The following is a 19501-nucleotide window of genomic DNA, read 5'->3' on the forward strand; positions in this document are numbered from 1 at the left end:
AAAGTTGTGGGCTCACTGGCTGACACAAATTTCCTATCACATAGCGTTCCCCCAGGTCTCCTCATAACAGTGGTACCTAACTTGTGTTTCTAGGCATAGTGGCTGCAGCAGGAAATGGCCCAAATCGTACAGTGGTGACTTAAAAATTATCTATCATAAAACTACCTTGTTTTGCAGGGGGGGCACCTGTTTTTTTAGGCCCGGGCTTGGGCCATCTAGGGAAACCTACTAAACCCACACATTTCTGAAAACTAGACACCCTGGGGAGCCCAGCGAGGTATGGCTTGCGTGGATCCTCCAACATTTTCCTACCCAGGATCCCCTGCAGACCTCAAATTTAGCTGAAAAAAATCACTTCTTCCACACTTTCTTTGTTTGTGTGGGATCACTGTGCCAGCACAAATGTCCTATCACCCAGCATTCCCCTTTGTCTTCCGAGTAAAATGATACCTGCGAAGATTTCGCAGTTGTGGAAAATAAGTTCCTCAGGAATTTGGTATCCCTTCCTCAAAGTACTCCTATCCTTCCTCTCAAGCTTGATCTGGGTATCAAGTGCATCAATGACCTTGCGAGGCTTCGTCCACGGTTGTTTTTGGCACAGACTGGTCGCCACACCTGATCTGGCAACTTATGCAGCAGCCCTTAGCAAGGTCTCAAACCTGGATACCACCCAAAAAATTGGCTGGATTAAACATGTAGATGTTCTCTTGTCCAGCATTGGCTTGCCAAATCAGGCTATTGGCCTCCCACCACAATATTCCAGAGGCCATTTAAAACTTATTTATTGGGCCTGGGTTGACCAGAATAATTTTCAGAAAAGACAACACAGCAGCCTAACAGATGCATTCATTGATTTGAAAACGAATCGTTACTTGGATAGCTATTTGACATCATCAAGGTGCTAGCCGACAGGCAACTGTATACATAGTTTAAGCATGGTAGCTTACCAATTAATGCATTTACTAACTCTTGACAGAATAACAAATCCCAACCTAGGGGCTGTCCTTCCTGCTCAAATCCACAGGCATCTATAGGCCATGTCTTTTTCGCCTGCACAGCCTATGCAAAACCAAGGAGTAAATGAGTAACTCCTGTGTGCAGGCAATTAGGGACCCGAAGCTCCAAAGACTACTAAATTCAGATGCTAGACCCCTTTTTGCCTGCGCTAGCGGGAAATTCATAGCCCATTTTTGGGCGATTACAAGGAAGGCGTAGCTGTCATTGTTGTCTGGCCCTGATTGTAAGATGGAGACTGTATTGACCAGACAAGTGCGTCTCAATCCCCAATGAGATATTTATATATTGTAAATAGCTGATTTTATTTCTATATTTCATGCATTTTAAATGATGTCTATTGTTGATTCCGAACAAGGGCGTTATCTATGTATAAGGGGTAACTAACCCTAGTTGCTCAATGTGTGGGCTGTAATTCTGGTAATTGACTTGTACAATATTTGCTAATGCACCAGCACTTTAACTTTAGCTTTTTAACTACTGTGGCCTTATAGCCCTGGCTCACTTTGTCAGAGTGCTCTCAACTATGTATTATCCAGTAAATTAATTATTCTTGCCTTTCTACGCTGGTTTATCATGTCAATTTGTATTCTTTTTTATCTATTTATGGCCCATTTGTCCCCTTAATGCTCTTTTTAACTCACTATGTACTAATTGTGAACTGTGTGTTTTTTTCATTTATGGTTTTACCAACCAAATGACAACAGAATGCATTCAGCATATTTCACTGGGTCCAGGTCAGATCTGTCTCAATATTAGCTCCTGAAATTGTTGATGATGCTAATGGCAGCTTGCTGAGTTTAGCAGTATCAGCTTGCAAAGCATCTTGCTTGTGGAATAGTTCAAGTTTAAAAAGCTTTATTAAGAAGCATTAAATATAACAGACCAATGTAGATAGGACATTGAAAAACACAATAGTAAACTAACAAGCTTGCAGAAAAAATAGATTAGAAATTGTATTTTGACCAGTAACAGGTATATTTAGGAATATGCGTAAAATAAAGTCGCAAGCTGTAAACAATAATATGTAAGCTTATTTTGGGGGAATTCTTCTGTTTGAGGATGTGGTTAGGAAGGGAAGGGAGTCTTAGGCACAATAATGTAAATAATGTAACAAATTGATCAGCAACAAATGCAATATAATTGAGACATAAGCAAATTAATAGTGGTAAAATTCATACAATTAAAACAAGAACAAAAATATTTTGTTAGAAAATGGCAGAGAATTCAAGCAATACAGGGAAGCTTAAAAGTGTTAGGATGTGCAGTCTGATTGGCAGCAAGAGGCGTACTGTGTTTAAATATAATGTAAGGGGTTGCTATAGTAAATCCCTATTGTGCATCCCAAGGATGGTTGCAGTATAAGCTCTATCCAGCTATGATGATATTGTACTCCATACCACCATGCTTTATCAAAGCTGCTCTTTAGAAATGCTGTTTCATTGATTCAAGATGCTTGAAGACTGGAGAAGAAAGGTGTAACGGAATAGAAGAATGAGAAATATATTCTTGAAATAAGAAGGGAGAAATAGGATAATTTTCTACACTCATTCAGAGTGGGAAAGAATAGAAAGAACACACACATTGTAAATGTCATGTGTCATACTGAAATCCAGATATCAGGGGAGTTTGCCTAATCTTAGAAGTTAAAGGTTCTAATGTAAGAATAAATAATAGTTGAGGCAGGGGACACCCCTGGCGTACACCTGTGCAAAGAGTAAGATGACCAGAAGTTGCTCTATTAACTATAACAAATACTTTCAGGGAGTCACAGATAGCAGAGATTAAGGAGATAATTTGTCTTAGCAAAGCCATGCAACTGCAAAACTTTAATCCTAAAGTCCCATCAAGCCTATCAAAGGCTTTTTCAGCATCAATAGTAATGGCTGTGAGAGGATAATCAAGGGCATAAGATGTACTTAAGACATTAAAGAATTATCTAGTGTCATAAGAGCCCATTCAACCTTTTAAGAAACCCGCTTGTTCAGGGCCAAGTAGGTGGAGTTAAAAGATTCAATGCATAAAGTAATAATGTTTTGCAAATATATTATAGTCAACATTGAACAAGGAGATGGGTCTATAGTTTTTGCATAAAGTAGTGTCTTTGCTGGTTTGTAGAATAAGGCATATGGTCACTCTAAAAATCTACCTTTAGGAGAGTGAGATGACCAGAAGGATGACTATTTGCTTTAGCATTTTTGGTGAAAGAATGGAAGTGAAGTAGAAGTAAAATTCAACAGAAAAATCATTATGACCAGGAGCTTTACCTTTTTTTAATAGACGAGGGAAGAAATTCCTTCACTAGGAGAAATATCTTGATCCAAACAGGAAAACTCCAGGGCTTGATGAGATCGTTTGTTAAGGCAAGACAAGAGACAATATTCACTTCTTGAGGATAATATTCCAAAATATAGAGTATTTTATAAAAGTTCATAAACTCGTTAAGAATACTCTAGTGTTTATTAATTGAAGTACATGTGTTAGACTGTGAGATTCAGTTTTTCATATTGTCCTTCTTTATTTTAAGATATTTTAAGTGGACCTTTCCAACTTTATTATGAACCACCATGATATCTAGAACACATTTTTAAGAGGTAGGTAGAGGCATTATTAGAGGAAGTTTTGTTAAGGTGTAGTTTAGCATCAAATCAATAATTGAGGACATCTTTATATTTAGAAGTGAATTATTTGTATTCTGACTTTTTAATATTTGTTAATAAAGTGTTATGTTAGGCAAGTATGTTCTTTTTCATGTTAGAAACATAATCAGTAATAAAGCCACATGCATTGGCTTTAAAGGAGTCCAATAATAATTGTGGAAGTACAGGAAGGTTTTGATGTATGGAAAACAAAATCAGTAGTGAAAGCTGTAAAAGAGGAGGAAAATTCAACATCAGATAATAAGGAGATATTACAACTCCATCTGTTAGAGAATTGGCAGTAAAGGGATTAAATCAAAATCAGCTGTGACGGGGCATGATCTGAGATTAATATTGGTTCAAGATCTACTTTAGTAAGGGTTCGAGAAAGAGATTTACTTACAAATAAATGATTCAATCTGGTAAGAGAGCTATGAACAGGGGAGAAGGTGTTACATTCATGAGCCTTGGTATGACATCACCATTATTTTCAAGGAAACCATCCGATGCACCGTTACCAACGATGACCCAACATCCTTCATGGACCACCTCAACTTCTGGCTAAAAATGAACGCTAAGACCATGGTAAGAGGCACCCTCCCTTACAGACCCCAGGACACCAACCAGCCTTCTATGATGCCATCTCCAACCTCATCGCCCCACATTCCATCAACTTTCACACCTACGTCCTGCTCAGTGATCTCATTTTCCAGATCAACAAACCCAACAACGCCAACTCTACCTCCCTCCTTTAGAACCTCAGCAACATTGGGCTCATCCAACTTTTCACCTAACACACGCACAAAGCTGGACACACATTCAATCCCATTTTTACTTCCAATGACAGAATCAAAGTCACTTACTTCACAGAACTCACCTGGACTGACCAAGTCATTGTCCACTTTACCATCTAGGACACCCAGTATACATCTGCAAAGCACCACAGCTCTGCCTACCACAGGTGGGGCAAGGTAACCAAGATGCAATGGACTCAGGTCCTCAGCACCAAATAACCTGAAACTTCAGCCGATCTGCCTGGAACAACAAATGCGCCGACAAAATCGCCCCGCTGAAACCACCAAAAACCAACGAAACCTCAAAGCGAGCCATCTAGTACACCCCAGAACTCCGAACCGCCAAGCGCAACTGCTCACAAAGCAGCCCTCAGCCTGAGGAAGCCAAAAGAGCAGCCATCACTGACCAAATCGACACCATGGCCAACCACATGAAAGAACTCTTTAGAATTGTCAAGGAATTCTCCAACCCAGCAGCCACAGACAACATCATCCACCTCTCCCAAAAGCTCTGCAACACCCTCTCTGACTACTTCTACAGCAAAATTGTCACCATTTTCAACAACTTCAACTCCCAACCTACCACCCTCAGCTTTGACAACCTCAAACAACCATCGAACACCAGCCAAACGATAACCACCTAGTCTCCACTCATCACTCAGACCACCACAACCGTCATGTAATCCATCCACTTTAGGGTTCCTACCAACCCCTGCCCCTACCATCTCTTCAACCTGAGAGCCAACCCAATCAACGGAACTCACCTTGATCCACAATACCTCCAACTCCACAGCAACCTTCCCAGGCAGATGGAAGCATGCAGAGGTTAGACACCTCCTAAGGAGGCCCTCAGACAACCATAGCAACCTAAAAAATTACCGCCCGATCTCCCTGCTCCCCTACCCAGCCAAAGTACTTGAGAAAGCCATCAATCAAAAGCTCACCGAATACTTGGAACTCAACAGCCTACTCAACACATCACAATGAGTATTAGGTGCCAACTAAAGCAGAGGGACCATGCTGATTGCTGCCACAGATGACATCAGGACCCTCCTCGACCATTGAGAAACTGTCACCCTGATCCTCCTTGACATCTCTGCTGCATTCAACAGTATATCCCACCACACCCTCCTTGACAGATTCCACAATGTCAGCATATATCAAAACACCCTCAAGTGGATCGCCTCTTTCCTCTCAGGATACACACCGAGTATCCGTCTGCCTCCCTTCATCTCCACACCCAAGGACTTCATATGCGGTATACCCTAAGGATGGTGGGGTTAACATCATATACTCCAAATAATGGGGGCTGAAAGGAGTAAAGCCAGTAAATAGGAATCAGGCTTCTTTATGTAATTGCTAGACACTCAAATCTGCAGATTTTGCCTTTAATAAGGGGAGTGAAATAGTGAAGACAGTACCTTTAAGAGGGACCAATGTGGTTGATAGGACTGCCTCACTTTAGCCTTGCCTTCCTCAGGCAGTCCTCTGGTGTGCAATCGCCTCACAGAAATGACCTCAAGTACAATCAGAAGAGTTTGAGATCACAGAGACACAATAAAAGCTGGTAAATACTAGACAGGGGGTTGATGAAGCCTGATGTGTGCTTAATTTGAAGAGACAAGGTGCTATTCGATGTTGCAAATCTTCAACAATAGCAGGCTGCAGCGGTGCTTACAGTGCTTCACCATCTTGGATATCGTGCTCTTGCAGTATTGACATGGTGGTATTCTATGATTAGTATTTAGACGTATTCCTGTCTTCAGTGACAACTGGAATGACACTTGGAAAACCTACAAAGGGTGTTACACAGGGTGAAACTGGTTATGAAAGCAGCCAAGTGCTAAATTCAGATGAAAGCCATTTTAGGATTCATGGAGAACAAAAGGATTTTCATGGCCTTCTATGGGATCATAGGTGTCTTTAAATAGTGCAGAGAGATTTGTATGGTGCAGATAGAATTTTAAGGCAAGGTATTGTGTAGTTCCTACCCATCCGTAGGACCTGCGTATTGTTCGGACAACATAAACTAAGGGCTTGGTGTCAAGACTGATTCCAAACACCCCCACAGGATATGTTGGTCTATAGACCAGCTAGTACACAGTGCAACCATAAGCCCCTCTAACCTACCAGGGAGCTAATGGTTTCTGACAACCACTGAATATGACAACCCTGACCCCTCAGGGATCATGGAAACAGTACAGTACCTTTTGCTCAGTCACTCATGCTCACATATTCTCAGAGAAATATACAGAGAATACACAGTGGGACATTTTCAAGCACCAAAAGTGTAAATAGTAGATATAGTTCTACTATGGTGCTAACCAATTGTACTCCTACAATGCGAACCCTACTCTAAGTGTACCTAGAGTGCGTGTAGGTGTAAAGCCAAGAGTCCTCCCAAGGGGCAATCCAACCCCATTACCTGATGGGATAGAGAGAAGGACCCCTCACTAGATGTCAGACAGCTGCATGGTAATTTATCAGCATGCAAGCACCCTCAGTGTTAGCGGAAGTACCTCCTTTACTAGTCTATTGGGATGATCATCTTTTATAATAGAAAGCAGCCTTGTGATGTATGAATAGATTAGTGATGTAATGGGTATGTAGCTAGCCCTGTTGCCCCATGGATGAAGATAGTGATGACATTTGTATGTATTGCAAAATGAGACCTTGTACATGTTGTTCAGGGCATTATGATAATGTTGCGTGAAGATAGATGTAATAACAAGTTTAGATTCAGAGAAACAAATCCAACATTGTCATGCATGAAAATGTGTGCAAAAGGTCACAGCCGGAAATGTCATTTGTGAGAACAATGTAAGAAATAAGCTGCTGCGCTGCATGGGCCAAACTCAGAAATATAACAAAGGGAGTTACTCTCATTCAACCTACAACTAATGAGGAGTTATGGGGACATAGTTGGTTTTATGAGTTGCTGACTATCCTGAGAGCAGGACTTGGCTGGATTAACTTTAAGTGACTTGACATTTTCTGTCCCTAAAGGTCTAGATCAGGGGTCTCCAACGTTTTCTGTAGTGAGAGCTACTTCTGCTCAAGGAAAGTCTTCCCGTGCTACTAGCAAATTTTTTGCCTGTAAAATAGTGACTACACTATGATTTTCAGTAGTTACTCCCCAAGTATACCAAGTGCGGTTACCAGCAGAAACGCTGGGAAAAAGTTCTTCAATATAAAATGCCTCCCCTTGACTTATGAAGTAACATTCAAATCTTGACATGCCCAGTGGCACAAAGGACATAAGCACAGCAGTATGTCTCCCCAGCTCAGCTTGAATTATCATTCACCAGTTTCTGAAAATGCACATTTTTCTATCTAGTACTACTTTCCACTGTGGGCAAACAAACTCAATTTTCAGGAAGCAACCCCATTTTTTAAAACTAAAACTACCTTTAAAATATAAGTTTTCAGTTTTTGAGAAATGCACAGTCTCAAAACATCAGCTTGTCATTATCATCATGTACTCCCATGTACAAATGCCTCATATGGACAGACTACTTTGAATTCCCAGGTATTACAGTCATATGCCATTGATGCTCACCATTGGTATAGGAAACAATGGTACTAGACTTCTTTAAAGCTACAATTCCGTAATTCTGGATCTTCCTCAGGGGCTGTATCCTGGCTGTACCTCACCCTAGGTTGCCTCCCCTCCCCCCATCCTGAGGAAGACCCACCTGCAGAGGATATAAATTACCCTCATTGCACCAGGGTCGAAACGTCGACACTCTCCCCCAGTGGGCCTGTCCCTGATATCATCCCAGCCCTGCCTTTTCACAGATGAATGTTCTCTGTGTGTCATCAGAAAATTATGAAATGAATATTTGCAAATTCATAAGGGACCGGCCTATCTGTAAAACTGGTGCCACTATGAACCACAACCAGTTTTACTAAGGATACCAGAATGTGTAATTGATTGGTTATTGAATTTGCCTTTTGGATTCCCCTCCTTTATATCTGTCCTACCTCACGAGCACTTCCTTTTTCACACTCCCCTTGGAGCAACCTCTTTCTCTATTTGGAGCATTGAATATGGTGATCTGTTATAAAAGTAACTAAATAATAAACAGTCACTATTGGAGCGATATTTTGTGCCTTTGTGTCTTTTGTTATGAGGATATACTTGTTTGCATTGTAAAGAAAATGGTGGTACATTAATGATACAATGCTAATTCTATATGTACCGGATGCCCTTTGACTAATGAATGTTTTTCATAACTGAATTGTAGCTTTAAAGAAGTCTAGGACCGTTGTTTCCTATACCAATCATTACCCAGGTCCGTGGACAATTGTGGGTTACCCCATTATATCATAATGGATGCTCACCATAGCACCACGGATGCCTGGATTATTCAAGTAATGCCCACCATTATACTAGGCCCACAGTTGTGCCAAGGCTGGAAACCAGAAGGATCAGGGATAAAACCACAGAATAGGTACATATAGGCCAGTCAAGCTCAGAGTAGGTCTATGATGGCTGCCAGCATACCATAACTAGACCAAAAATACTAAAATAGTCAAGGATGACCATAATCATGCCATTGGCACTATAATGCCAGTAATGGACACAATTATGCCAAATATACCACCTTTTATGATTGGGCTACCATATATATTTGGCGGCTCTTGGCACCAGGCATAGTTTCAGGAAGCAATAGTGTTTATTATGGACACACACATAAATGTTGATGAATCTCTTAATTTTTTCTGGTCTGGATCATACCCTGTCCTCCTAAGGTCTTGAGCTGATCATGCATCTAACTGACACATTTTCATTCTGACTCCTGCAGTCCCGCACTTTGGTGGGTCAGCACTGATTACAGCTCAGGCTACTGCTGGCATACTTTTTTGATGGTGCACTGTTCACACACATGTTGTGACTGATACAGGAGGGACTGCAACAAGGTCAATCTCCTTGTGGCTTAATTATATTGACATTGGATACAGACTGTCATGTAGCTGGTCGTATAAGCTGGCACAGTGTGTGTTTGAGTGTTAGTATGAGTTACTGTGATAAGTTTGGCTGGCTGTCACTCTTAGGGTCTTGAGATGATCAGTGCTACCTTCTTTAATAGGAACCTACTCTGAAATTGATACTGGGCTTGACTTCACCTCAGAGAGCTACTTTGAAGGTACTGGTAAGCTACCAGTAGCTCCCGAGCTACTCGTTGGAGACCCCTGGTCTAGATCCTATTTGTTTCAGATGCATTTTGTATTCTGGAAAGACTGTTAACCAACAGAGCTACTACTGCCATAGAATGGTGAGAACTATTACCACCTTCTTTTTGAGAAAGCATGAACCTGGCGAGGCAGCTAAAGCTACGTCAAAAGTCAGACCTAAAGGGCCCTGTGCAGGTCTGATGAGGATGAGGAGTAGCCCATAATCACTCTGTAGTCCCCTGCAGAGGCATTCTTCCCGAAGATCAGTACTTCTGTTCTGTCTGAGTTGACTTTGAGGCAGCTGTCCCCCATCCATTTGGCTACGTTGAGCATGGTGTTGAAAAAATTGGTTTTGGTGTTGGATGGGGCCTCGGTGAGTGAGAGGAAAAGAGTGTCATCCGCGTAGGACATTATGTTGAGTCCATGGGATGTGATGACGTCTGTGAGGGGGTAATATAGATGTTGAACAGGGTGGGTCTGAGGGATGATCCATGGGAATAAAGATGGTGACCTGTGGAACTCGGACCAACACACACACCGACAGACCATGCATGCAACCTCTGCATCATCCTCGACAGCCAACTGACCATGAAAACGAGAAGTCAATGCAGTTGCCTCCTCTTCCACACCCTTTGCATGTACTGCAGATCTTTGAATAACTCCCAGTCGACTCCAGAAAGACATTCACGCAGGCTCAGGCCCTTGTCACCAGCTACCTCAACTATGGCAACGACCTCTACACTGGAATCTCTACTCAGCTCCTCAAATGACTCCTGATCATACAGGACACCTCAGACGGACTTCTCGCATCACTCCCCCACCTAAGAAATCTCCACTGGCTACCCATCCAGAGGAGATGTCAGTTCAAGATCCTCACACTCGCAGACAAGGCTCTATACAACCAAGGACCATCCTACATCAACCATCAAGCTCCATCCTGCTCGCAAGACACCTGGACTACACTTCACTTACCCTCACAAACACCCTCGCATCCTTCACAACCACAGCAGCTGCCGCTCCTTCTCTTACATAGCTGCCAAGACGTTGAACACTCTGCCCCTCCTCCTCCATGCAACACCCTCCCTGTCAGACTTCAGAAATACTCTCAAGACCTGGCTTTTTGATGGAGACACAGCACACTCAGCACACAGATACCCCTGTGGTGACAGTGCTGCTATATACAAATACTGATTGATTGATTGATATTAGCATAAAGGGTGCTGAATAAATGATCAGGTTAGTGCTTAGGTGTTAAGGTAATGAGACCTTTTTTTCATGTGCTGAGATTGGCTGATGAAATGCTACACTTGTGCACCACATTGTGCCTGCAGATTACGTAATTACATATGAGTAAATATTGTATAAAATTTGGGGGGTGATTTAGAAGACTTCCCTGTTCTACTAGGGATGCTGCCATTTGTGTTTCTGATTTTGTTGCTCATTTGGGATTAAGAAGGATTTTTTCATACTCTACAGCTTTCGTTTAAGCCTTCATGGCATTGACTCTGTACTGCTATATTTTTTAATTCTGTAATAGAACCCTTTACCTTTTAATTGATATAGAACTCAGTTATTAAGTGGTCTCATTCAATCCATCCCATTTGCTGATTTTGTTTGTATTTTCCTGATTTTGATGTTTAGGAGATGCCTTAAAGAAGTGATACATTGCCTCATGAAATTCAGGTTCAAAATAGTCTCCAATCCAAGGACACGTGGGAACTTTGAGGTCAATTTTGGGGTGTTGTGGTACCACTTTGCTCCCACATCTGTTGTGCAGCCTACCTTCAGTATAGTCTTTGGATCTCCTGCCTTGACAATTCTCTTCAAGATGGGTGCTTTTCAGAGGTGTGTTTACAGGGCAGCAAGGATCAAGTATGTTTGGGACAACCAGCACACTATGGGGCTTATATATGTGAGCCCAGAGTCACTCTTGCACCACGTAAAGTGCATGACCCAGGGCTCTCATAAAGATATATGAAGTCATGCAAGGCCACCCTGCTTGGCTTTGAGTGGCCTCATAAATCATGAGTACTGTGGAGGTGTTCCATGGGCGCTGCAGTGGGTTTTCCCATGCAACACACATCAAATTTGATGCTGCCTCATATTTACTAAGTGATGTAAACCTGTGGAAGAGTCAAATCTGTTCGCCTCCCAAGGTGAGGCGTAATGAGGGGAAATATGTTTATTATTCCTAATTTTTTCCTCTTTCCATGTTTGCTGCATTCTGCAGCTTACATAGAAAGAGGAATACGCCTCATATGATTTTTTTGTGAAGGAAGGTGTTTGTTTCAGCACAAAAACAATCCAACATGCAACAGATACACCCTTGCATTATAGTGCAAGGGTGCCTACATTGGTGCAAGGCTGCAAAAATGGCACCAGAGCACGCAGAAAGTACAGCAATGCACTGAATAGCTTAAGTACCCATGCATGCCTTTACAACACAGGCATTACATCAAACACTCTATTAACACACGTTCCTCTAGCACAAAAGTCATTACATCAACTTGCCTTAGGGAAGCGCTAGACTTTTGGAATAATATAATTTACTATTCCAACTCCAGTCTGTGTAACATTCGGGAAGGTGTTAAATGCGTTCTATAAAGCAAGTTGCTGTAACGACTTTTGCAAAGACAGCGTCATCTGTACCACAGCGTGGGTACCTAGAATCATCGTTCAAGCCATTGCAGAATAGCCCGGTCAGGGTGTAGCATACCCAATTGAGATACATAAAATGCAAAAGGTGATGGCGACCATTTAGAGAGAAAGTATGAACTACAAAGCAGCAGTAAGTCCGGTGTTTTTGCTAATGTCTAAACCCAGGTGCTCTTGCCGGTCACAGAAAGTCTTGGGAATACCAGGCCACTGGGCCTCCTGCAAGAAGGCATATAATGTTGCAATCGCCCGCAGTGGTGACATTGCCTGTAATAAGTAAGAGCTGCTAGCTCCAATGGTTCCGTCAATGTCTCATCCAGTAAGGTTCGCATCATACGACGATTGTAATTTTTTAAAATTATTTTAATACTCTTGGTTGGAGGCACCGTGCACTAATCTGAGCCCAGTCCCAAAGTGACCCATTTTTTAAAAAAACACCCATGTGCTGTTTGCCAGGCCCACGTAGTGCTGCCTCTGCTGCCCCTTCCTGCCCCAGTGGAAACCACTCACACCATTCTAGAAGGAGTTGGGGTAGTAAAGCAGGTTCCTTTCCTGTATGTCCGTTGATTTTTCCAGAGGCTTTGTGTAGTGCCTATGAGGGCAAGTTGGTCTACAAAACAAAAAGCAGGGCAACAACAGAGGGGATGCCGCATCACGTTACGGCCAAAGACATGGTAAATCTAGCGGACCTTGAACCCAGCAATAGGCAAACATTCACTGTGCTGCCCTGTAATAAGCTTCAAGATCTGGAGCATTAAAATGGCCCACCGCATAGGGGAGAGCAAGCATATCCGATCGTACACATGGCTGTCTACCGGCCCATGCCAGGTGCACCAGCAAGGAGTGCAGAGTCCGAAAGATCACACCAAAAAGCAATATTTAAATATTTGCCAAGAACAAAACTGCAGAGAGAGAGGAGCAGGCAAATCCAGCGATTCACCACCTCATTGAGGTGATGCACCACATTCCCGTAGTTTTCACGCAACACAACATCTGGATCAGTTTGAACCTGAATACCTGTTGTCCACTTGAGTGGAAATTCCAGTTGTATAGGTTCCTGGTGGTAGTAAGAGGAAATATGAGGGATTTGTCCTAATTGATTCGCAGTCCGGAGTGACCACCAAAGAGCACCACCTCTCTGATGACAGGTGAAAGGTTAAGTTCAGAGTCCCGAACAGACAAAAGTGTATTATCTGCATATGCAGATATTATGAGGTTGTAGTGTGGAAAGCGAATACCTCGATGAGCATGATACTCCCACAGCGCACAAGTCAGGGGTTTAGCAACAAGCACATATAACCCATCGGCCCCGTGTATGGACTCTCCCTGCTCATCAAGAATAGACAGTACTTCACTGTCCCTGCGACTTGGTCAAATAAGGGCTTCCAAAGTGGCAGCAGGTTGCTCACCCTCGCTATAGATTCTGGCTGTAGCATATCTGCCAAAGAAGAGCAAAAGAAGAGGGCCCCTACTAGTTAGGATGTGGTTCCTTAATGTATGGAAAATAACAATGAATGTACAGAATTAAGGCAACCAGTCACAAACACAATAATGTAGTGTTAATCAATGGACAATACACTGTCAGAAAGGACCAAAGACAACAAATTATTTATCAAAAAGTACAAAATGAACATTTTATTAAGTATAGAATAGTGAAGAAAAATATAGCACTCATTAATTCACTTGCATGTCCATCGTGCATGCTCACAGACATACTGAAAACTGTTTAAAAAACATTATTTGGTTTGATGACAAATTTCTCAATGTTGATAGGTTAACAATTTATATAAAGAAAAATTTCAATCTAAAACAATATGGCACAAATTTAAATCGTCCATCTGTTAATTGATAGTTTTTCACCTTTTTTCACCTTTATTCTCTTTTTTTCTTATCTTTCCGCTATTGGTTGTTTACTCGACACTGTCACTTTGTAAGCGACCCCCTTGGGACAATAAGTTTCTTACTTAGTGTGTTCCAAATAGTCTACAGAGAGCTATGGGGCATATCAGCAACACCCGGCGATAATTATCTGTCAGCGCTCTTAGCGTGAGGATATTTATCGCCGGGTAACGTGGATTTTTATCGCTGAGATAGCGTGCTATTAGCAACGCTTATCTCCTCAGTGATAAAAATCCTCACGCTAACTGCCTAACGTGAGATTATCGCTGGAAACCCAGCGATAATCTCACGCAATGTGGCGTTAGCTTGCTGATAGGGACTCACAAACTTAGTCATGATATCCACCCTCCATAGGATACATGGCTAAGTCAGTCCTGAAGCAGGCGTAAGGAAAGTAGCGATAACAGGGGTTATCGCTACTTTTCCTGACGCTATGCTTCATAGCGTGGGGCTTGATGATAGGAGAAATGTCGCTTAGCGACATTTCTCCTGTCATGTTAGGTCAGGAACGCCCACTTTGCATCTCATTAGAGATGCAAAGCTGGGCGTAAAGAATCCCCACGCTAAAGCAAGGTTTCACGCGTTAGCATGGCCTTGCTAATTAAGCGATAAGATTATCGCCGCTTTTCGGCCGAAAACGGCCGCAAAAGCGGCGATAATTTTTTAATGCCTGCTTGTAAATATGCCCCTAAATTTCTATAGTCATTGTATAGTTCTTGGGGGCATATTTTCAAGCCAGGCGATACAATTATCGCCGCTTTAGCGGCAGAAAACTGCCGCTAATACGGCGATAATGGGCTTGATAATATGCTCTATGGAATTCCAATTGAAACCCATGTTAGATGTGAAGGACGTCTAACATGGGCTTCAATTGGAATTCCATAGAGCATATTATTAAGCCAATTATCGCCGTATTAGCGGCAGTTTTCTGCCGCTAAAGCGGCGATAATTGTATCGCCTGGCTTGTTAATATGCCCCATAGTTTGTGTACGATGGCTAGTGCTCTAGAGAATTAATAAAGGTATTTCCGATAGACCTCTATTATTAGACAATTTGCCCCATGTGATAGACTAGCCGCAGGTCATAAGAACGTATCCGGCGCACGCTAAATTTCGTTCCGGACGGTCTTGCGTAAGCTGGAACCCCTCATCCGGAGGCTCCAATTTCAAACAGAAGTAAGTACGCGCTACTCACTCCCTCTATCCTTAAATTAGCTCTTAAAGCCGGGCCAGTTACTTATAATCAGCACTCTCAGCTCCGCCATACCTTGACATCACCAGTTCAATAAACGCGGTTTATTTGTGCACGACGGTTTGTCGATGCCAGTCCAAATCCAACCCTGATAGTTGCAGTAATTCCCTCAAACGGGTGTACAAAGTTTCCCTTAACCGTGACGCCACCAGTTTAATATATGCGATTAACTAGCAACTGACGGTTTGCCGATGCCTCTAACATAGTTTAAATATATTTTCGATCCTTATTTCTCACATTCCGCATATATAATCTATTTAGCTGACTATATATTCTCCTAGAAGCAGGGATTTGAACATCCGTATTACAATTGCCAATTTTATTTCATTTCATTGTTGCCTCACATTGGCTACGTTTTTACATTGCAGATATCATTATATCCAAACTCTATCTAGTGAGTCTGCTCATCTGTACCATATTGTATCCAAGTAAGTGTTGTGATCTTTATTACTCACATGGACTATCCAGATGTAATTGATTTCAACAGCCACCAATGTTACATAATTATGTCCTACTCCAATTAATGGGGTTCATCTTATGTATTTTTTTTCTCTTAGCCCCGGAAACATTCTTGTGACACATGGTCACGTTTTGAAATAATTGCGATATCCGGCAAACTTATATTGAGGCTTTATCTAGCATTGGTCTCCTTACTTTGTACGCACAGGTATAAACATAAAATCATGTATCTAAACTGCAAATATGGCATATACTTTTCCAATCACAATTGCCCATCCATATTACTTTGATATGCTTCATTCCCAGTACACCTTTATTGATACTTTGCGAGGATTCATACCTTATTCCTCTATCACTGAACTAGTGAGACCGCTTGTCCTTTGTGCATCTCTGGCATTTAAGGTAACTATTAGCCAGACACCGAACAATACAAAAAATATATTTTGAAGAAAAAGGAAATTTGATACAAACTCTAAACATATGTACCGCTTATGGTTTAGATATATTTCAAGACTCGCAATATCAGTTGATTCGACAGGTCCTCCAATTTCAGCTGTATATAGGTACATCCTAGACTCTATTTTTTCCACAATATGTAGGAAGCATGCCAATAAGGACACAAGCACGGGTCATTGTTATGAATATACACAAATCTTCAGGTGTTTTTCTTCTTTTTTTCTTTATTCCTTATTCCTATATCTCACAATTGGCTTATTTTCATCATCACAAAATTCTATGTCTCTCTTTAATGAAGTATACTCTTTAGTTACCGTTTCTGCTTTAACCATATGATGTCTCCATCCCCTTTTCAATGTAGACTACTGTATATCTTTTGCCCTATGCAGTCATGACAGAACCTTTTTATTGACAAGACAACTCAACACCGTTCTCTTCTGTGGCCCCTTTTTCCTGACGATAGGACTTCTGGTGTGCCAAAACGCGCGTAGAACACCCCCTGTCAACTATCTGTCAAAGAGCATAACCTCACTCTGAGACAGCTCATTATATTTTTCCAGCTTGGCTCTGATATCGCCCAATAAGTTCCAACCTCATGAGTCAGCCCCGAACGAAGCACAACAAACCAGCATGCTTTGAAATGGTAACCCAATTGATATAGACCTTAAAAGCCTTACAAACAGCAGCGAAATTTGCCACTGAATCCAAGTTGGTAGAGAAATATTAGTCAATTGCCTTCGCCACTCCTCGCGGAGCACTGCATCCATTAACAAACATTGTGGGAAGTGCCAGGAGAACGCATGTGGAAGTGTACCCTGTAGCTCCAGGACCAGCTGTACCAGGAAGAGATCAGAGTATGTATGAGGCAGATGGTTGCACTGCTGGACCTTTGACAACAGGCTGCATGAAGCAAGCCAGAAATCAATGCTTGTATGAATATCGTGGATAGTGGAGTAATGACAGTACTCCGTGCCCTGAGGAGAACAATAATGCAAGTCATCCACCAGGCCACAGCACTCATCCACTGCTGCAATAGCGCCGTCCACCACCGCTGGCCACCGAGGCGGGCCCTGGGAACCATCTAAATCAAATGACTAAACACAAGTAAGTCATCGTGCCATAACTGAGGCAGTGTATCATAACGAGGCAGTTTATCATGGAAGGTTTGATAAAACTGTGGGTCCTCATAGTTGGACCCATAGATCCCCACTAGTAACACATCAAGATGCTCTTTGTGACAACATACAACTATGAAACGACCACCAGGATCCACACACACCTCAAGCAGCATGATCCCAGAGCCACATCTGGCCCAACTCCAGACCGCACGTGCATGTGTAGTGAAGCCCACAGTGTAACAAGTTTCACTCATACACCTCTAGGTGAGTAGACCACTACCGGGGGCCAAATGTTTTTCCTGCAGTACTGCTACCTCTAATTGATGACGCTATAGGTACAATGCCACTTTGATTTTCCAACTGTCATTCAGCCCTCTGACAGTCCACCTTAAAAACTTCACAGTGACGGGCCCCAGTCAGAAGTATCAGTGTCACCCACCCTGTCAGGCATTTCCATAATATGCTATGGATAAAAAGTAATCTTGCCGAAACACATGCATCTTGCACGTCTACCCTCGTCTGTGCAATGTAGTTAATCGAATATGCCTACAACTTCCCCCCACCCACACCAAGTCCCCCAACTGTTAACACAGAAGCAAGCTCCCACCACTGACCCTCCCACATGCCCAAAACAATAAACCCCCCCAAAACAGTGTACCTGACACATGGAGGCAGATATTGCCCACCAAGCGCTCCCATAACACAAGGTCACAATAGGGCTGTATCCGTAACATGGAATGCACCTATCGTGCAACAAACAAACATAAAGGCACAACTACACTCCACAGCCACCCACAGGAACCCTGCTGCATGCCAAGCATCAACACCCTCTCAGCCACACCTGTGGACCCGACAACCGGCCCCACAAATGAGATGGCCACGTCAAAACATGTTTGGACCCCCACTACTAGCATCCTCTTCCATCATCTAATTCCTGCACTTGAGCAAAGGAACAGCCCTACAGTCACATGCATTGCTGCAGCAGAACTAATAACAATTATAGGCATTGCATAGCAAGAAAATAACACTTAGCAGTCATTGATGCAGTGTAGTCAGGAGGCTTGGTAACATCAGTCAAGTCTTTCAAGGTCAAAGGAGGCCTCCTACTTGCCTTTATCCGATCTCGGAGATCTCTGTCTGCCACTCAAGGACTTGTGCTGTTTAAGGAATTCATTTTAGACTTTTAGGCTCACTGAAGATCTTTGGTTTCCCATCGACAATCACTCACAAGAGAGCAGGGTAGAACATAGAATAGTTGAGTTTCAGCTCTTGCAACTTCCACTTTACTGAAATATACTGTATATACAGAAATGGCGGTATAATTGATAGGTAATAGGCGCCAAAAAGGTGATTCCACTGAAAAATTATAATTCGTATCAGCTGTAGTTACGGTGCTGTAAGTTTGAGAGAACCACCAACCTCTCTAAAAACTGTGGCCTAAGAAACAAGAAAACATAATGACAAATCCCCAGCACACGTGATATATAAGTGACAACAATTTCAAATGTTATTCACATGTAACTAGAACAAAACAATGAATCCAAGGTATTTCTTTGCCCTTTTATTCTTTCTTCTAGCTTTTGTTAGCAAACTGTTCCCAAGCCGACACGTGTTTCTGTTTCGTCGCCTCCGTATGGTTGTACATACGACTTTTTCAAGGTTAGGTAAAGATATATTATACGATCACTATTTCGCTCACATCACTTATTATAAATATTACAAAGTTATTCCTATGAAAATTATTCCATCGTGACATGTTCACTTGTGTATCTTCAAACCTAACTCACTGTATTGGTACATGCAATAAAGAGTAAACGTGGTGACAAAAAACACACAGTAGAGAGAATAAGTTCACAGGGTCTGAGGATGCTCCATTGCTGGGCACCTGATAATGATAGCCACGTGAGGACATGTGCTTGAATATAGTTCTATTTGTATATTTACCTAGTTGCCAATTTAGCACCAAAGTGTCACACCGTGACAGAAAGTAAACAAACCACCAATAACACCTCTAGTGTCAAAACAAGCCATTGTTAGT

Source organism: Triturus cristatus, chromosome 8 (assembly GCF_964204655.1).
Source record: "Triturus cristatus chromosome 8, aTriCri1.1, whole genome shotgun sequence".
Classification (NCBI taxonomy): Eukaryota; Metazoa; Chordata; class Amphibia; order Caudata; family Salamandridae; genus Triturus; species Triturus cristatus.